This window comes from Zea mays, chromosome 4, assembly GCF_902167145.1.
Source record: "Zea mays cultivar B73 chromosome 4, Zm-B73-REFERENCE-NAM-5.0, whole genome shotgun sequence".
NCBI lineage: Eukaryota > Viridiplantae > Streptophyta > Magnoliopsida > Poales > Poaceae > Zea > Zea mays.
Genome location: NC_050099.1, coordinates 158,731,361 through 158,736,854, shown reverse-complemented (window position 1 = coordinate 158,736,854; position 5,494 = coordinate 158,731,361). Strand labels below are relative to the sequence as shown.

Below are 5,494 nucleotides of genomic sequence, written 5' to 3'. Positions count from 1 at the left end.
AATGGTATTTCACATATTTGTATGGAGCTAAATAATCCTTATGGTTCGATATCCAGAATCAACGAGGTAAAAAATTTCTACAAATTTATTTCCAACATAAAATTAAAAAACATTGTTTTTAACTAAAAATAAAACATGGAGGCTAATCTCCAAGGGGCGTGAGATGGTTGTGGGCGGCGGGATGGCTTTCAGGAGGCGGCGTCGGATGGTCGTGAATTGTGATTGTGAGGGGCGGGACGGGTAGATTATGTAATTTTAGTCCATATAACTATGGATAATATGCCTTTTATTTGCTAAAAATAATCTAAAATAAGTTACTCTTAAAAAGATTATGAGATTATAATAATATGAGTACTAGATTATATAATATGGATCTATAATCTATATGTTTTACCCTTCGGATTATTTACATTAGATTATATAATCTGAGTAAAAGATTTAGCTAAACCAACAAAGGTAAACTATTCATCAAACTCTAAGTATCAAGCAAAGAAAACAGCACCATAAAAGGCCTCACCATAGTGTCTCTATAAGACATTGTTCAATGTTAAGACTACGGATGCTAGAACGTCACAACGGCTCCGAGCTCACATGTGCACCTCAAGGGGATTATACCAAATTGACTGTCTCCAAGAAGAAAACAAAAATGACAACTAAAAACATTGTCATCGCACCAGAGGTAAGATTCACCTGAAACAATTACAAATTACCAACAAGAGAGGTTAAGGGGCATGACGATGATATTTCTCCTCTGTATCACTCATTTACGGTCTTATTTAAAAGATTCTTTCATATATCTTATTTCTCTCTATCAGTGTCTTATATATCTTGTCCTTTATACATTAAATACTTAGGCTCTGTTTATTTGAGCTTCTCGTCGGTTTCTCAGTGCGAAACAATTATTTTCTATAACCATCTCCCAACGTTCACTAGAACCAAACTAGAGTTGTCAAGCTGTTGTGCTAGACAACATTTCCCAAAGATAATTGATGGAAGCGGCCGAAAGGCCACCAATAATCTAATCTAGAAAAATAAGATTTTCTTTCCACCATTCCTATCGTGCGCATTCGTTTAAGGGTATGTTTGGTTGACGAGTGGAGCAGAATAGAGTGACTCTATTCTAATTTTCTGGATGTTTGGTTTCCAACAAAATAAGAGTGGAACGATTCCTGGATCTCCATATGGAAATTTACCATAAGTAGTTGGAACACTCCTGCTCCATAAAAACGAATGGATGCGAGCGCTCTTCCAGACGTGAGCGCTCTCTGCCCTCTCCTCCCTCTACACTCATACGACTCTCCAACTAAACAAAGAATGGAATGGCTCCACTCTATTCTACTCTTCAACCAAACAAAAAATAAAGCGACTCTATTCTTCTTGCCAAACGAAGAATAGAACGGCTCCATTCTCAAATACTAGAATGGAACCACTCTATTCTATTTGACTCTCCAACTAAACACACCCTTAAGTGACACATGACGAGACCCTCCTAGAGTTGTCCTTATGTATATATAGAGATATATATGAGGAGGATTTACATGACAAGTAACAACATTGTCGAGATTAGAGAACACAACCATACGCCTTTACATCGCAGATAATAGTACTGCCAAGATTAGGAGGTGTAGCCCCAAGCATAACAAAATCAAAGGGCATGGCCCCCCTTTTCTACTATATATAACCTCCTACCTTTAACATTTTATCTTTACCAAATGATGGACCAATTAAAGGCTTATTCAAGATATCAACCACTTGACCTTCGGAGGATGTGATCTGCACATCTAATTAGTGAGACGACACCCATTTATGAATAAAGTGATAGTCAACTCCTACATGTTTGGTGTGATGATGAAAATGTGGATTTGTCGTGAGGTAGGCATCCCTAATGTTGTCAATATAGAGAGTCTACAATTGTGTTTGTGGTATGCTAAGTTCCAAAAGTAGTACTTGCACCCAATAAGTTATGTGGTAGCATTAGCAACCTCCATATATGTAGCCTTCATAATGGAATGTGAGACAATTGGATGTTTCCTAAAACTCCAAGAAATGAGATTACCATCAAAGAAAATGTAACCACCAGTGCTACGCCAATAGTCTAGGTTGCCAACCCAATCCACATAAAAAAGCACTCAACTAAGAAACCAAACTTCATGATGGAGAGCCCCAAATCAAAGGTGAAATAAGATACCACGAGATGCACTTCACCATCATTCAATGAGAGGTAGTTGGTGTCGATATATACTGACAAAACTCAATTAACTGAGAAGGGTTTATCAGGATATGTGAATGATAAGTACTAGAGAGCACTAGCCACTTTATGATAGAGTGTAGCATCCTCCGGTGAGAGATGTGTACCATCGTGTAGAAAGAGCTTATCGGCAGACAACAATAGAGTAGTGACATCTTTAGAATTATCCATGTTGGTGTGCAATAGAAGGTCCTTGATGTATTTGTGTTGTGTAAGGATTAGTTTAGTAGATGTATCATGAACTTCAATGACCAAAAAATAACTGAGTCAACCAAGATCCTTTACCGAAACTCAACTTGAAGTTGTTGGAGGAGGTGACCAGTAGCCAAAAATGAGGAGCTAACGATGATAATGCCATCCACATAAATGAAGATATATATATATGTGAATGTTGGCTTGGTTAAAACAAATATATATACATCCACCTTCCCAACCAAAGTAAGGTGCCACTCAACTAGGTGTGCCAATCATCGTTGAGAGAGTGACTCGATCTTGGTGTCATGGAGGTGAAAAATGGGTCATAGTCCGCCAAGAGCCCCACCGGTAGATATGTGACGACCCCTCATTGATGGCAAGCCCCATGATCTTATGGAATAAGTTAGCGACAAACAGATCATATTTCTTTAATGTAGCAAGGTCCATATGGATTCGCACCATGCACACCTTCGTGGATGTGGCAAAATTCTTCTTCTGGAGAGAGTCCTAGACCTCCTGTGGAGACATGGCACTGTTGACATCTTAAAGGACTTCCTCGACCATCGACAATAGAAAACCACTCAGTAGTTGTTGATCTTGATCATACCATCTAGCATACATCGGATTAGGGATTTCAACATCTCCCATGACTGTCAATGCAATGATCTTCTTCTCATGGGTGGCATTGGATCTATCAAGGTATCCGAGAAGCTTCTAGCTTCATAGATACAAAAAGAGTCGAGCATGCCATTAGAGAAAAATGGATTTAGTCAGTTGAATCATGATGACTTGGTGTATGGGGATCAGTGCCAATGTGGTAGTAGTGGCATTTGACATGGGAGGAGGAAGAGGAAGAAGGATGTGTTATGGGAAATTATAATTTTTTCTTTGTCTCTCTTACCATATTCCTTGGCCTTGGAACATCTTCCTGCATGTGTTTCCTTGTGAGCTCTATCCATCAACTATGATCTTCTAGGCATGTCACTCACATTGCCGTCTCCATCCGCCTCGTCTCCCGCGAGTTCTCCATCAGTGAACAACATGCCCACCCCATAAGGTCGTATGTAGCAGCAACCCTTAATCTGGCGGTACTCCTTGATATCGATGGGCTAACTAATCCAATCATTGCCCCTACTGATGACGTCACATTTGAAAAGTATTCTACGACGGCCAAAACAACATAGTGATGGTATGATGACATATTCTATTACTCGAACTTCTGTTGAAGAGCCATCATCACATGTCACCTCTATAAAGCATCCTTTATGGCATTATGCAATGAAAGAAGAATTTTATGCCCTCATAAAAATAAGACTTGGCATCTTCTCCCTCCTCGTGCTAGCCTAGATATTGTTGACTCCAAGTGGATATTCAAAATCAAATAGAAGTTAGATGGATCCATTAATCTCTACAAGGCTCATTGGGTCGCTAATGGTTTCAAGCAACAATATGGGATTGATTTTGATGCCACCTTCAGTTTAGTTGTGAAGCCGATCAATATATGCCTTTTATTAACCTTAGCTATTTCTTGGGGATGTGGTCAATTTGATATATTGAAATTCAAAATGATTTCTTCATTGATTTCTTGATGAAGACATTTATATGAAACAACTGATAGGTCCACTCTCTTAATTGTATATGCAAGCTTTGAGTTAGTTAAATTAAATTCAGCTAGCTTGTCATACATTACTAAAGAAAAAACATAAAATTTATTTATACCATGATGTACAACAAAGTTAAAATTATACTTGTAGCCATATGGACTATTGAAATATTTAATAGATGATATGTAAAGAACACTTTCAAGCATTTTATCAATATCAACAAATTCATAAATCATGACATGGAGCACACATTCAACAAGGAGTATTCCTGTAAAAAAATCAGCATGAGTAATCAATTTTACTTAGTCAATATTATCTCTACTCTTTTAAAGCACTAGTTTCTTGTGTTGTGTGTCACGTATGAAGCGCATAGGTTTGTTCATCTCCTCTGCTTCTCGCCTAATAATGAGCCCAATAAGTCGTTACACCAAAGATGGATCATGGTTGTTACACCAAAGATGGGTAATGAAAAAACATCCAAGCCCAATATGACAGGAAGCCACACATAGTGCAACACTCCCACATAGTACCACCTCGCTAGCTGAAGGAGGACGAGCGACCGAGCGAGCTATAAAAAAGGGGTCGATGTCCTTTTTAACTCATACCTTTCTCAGCCTTTTGGCTAAGCTAAAGTGTAATATTTGTTCTTATCAATTTAATATCTTATATGTGGACCGTATGTTTACTTTGATATTAAATTTATCTGTTTATGGGTATCTTTTCACTTTGTCAATTGTGGTGGTGTTACGAGTATCATTATCTTCTTTATTTTCCTTGCACATTTGTACATTTTGAGATACAACACTAGAAGTACACATTAGTCGGTTAGTGTTAAAATCATACCCACATGTTTTACAATAAATCTCTCCCTCTTTATGTGGTGTATCCCTCACACTCCATTTGTCGATGCTCTCAGCTTCACATTAAGTGGAATCACACAACTCATTTTTGTTTTCCCTCTCACTCAATTTGGTTGTGTGTCTCTCATTCTCGCAAAGGGTATCGATGCACAATCACTCCAACAATTTGTGGAGTATCATACGAATATTTATTATCACTAGTGATCTTTTCAAATGTCATCGAGGCAGCAATAGATGCAACAAAATAACCATATTTTGTCTTCTCAAAAGACATAAAACTTGAATTGGTTGAAGTTGAATCATCTGTACTAGTATTGCATTCAATATGAGTTTTAAGTAGCATGTTGGAGCACAAAATTTCAGCACCACTATCCAATATTTCCTCACGCAATGAAGCTAGTTGTACAACATATTGTGGCATCATGTTTATGCTTGTAACAACCTTGACTTGACACCTCATATTTGTTGGATAATAATAAACTTTATCTTAGACAAATTTCTCTCTTGCCCTAGGTGGCACAACAGTAGTATCTTTCTTCTCATATTCAACTCTCAAACTAAAATTGTGATCAACCAGCAAATTTTGC

General features: G+C 37.8%; 1 pseudogene; it reads left to right on the top strand.

Annotated features, from left to right (window-relative positions):
- Positions 1–4,648: 4,648 nt before the first annotated feature.
- Positions 4,649–4,769, top strand: LOC111591441 (uncharacterized; annotated as a pseudogene).
- Positions 4,770–5,494: the final 725 nt, after the last annotated feature.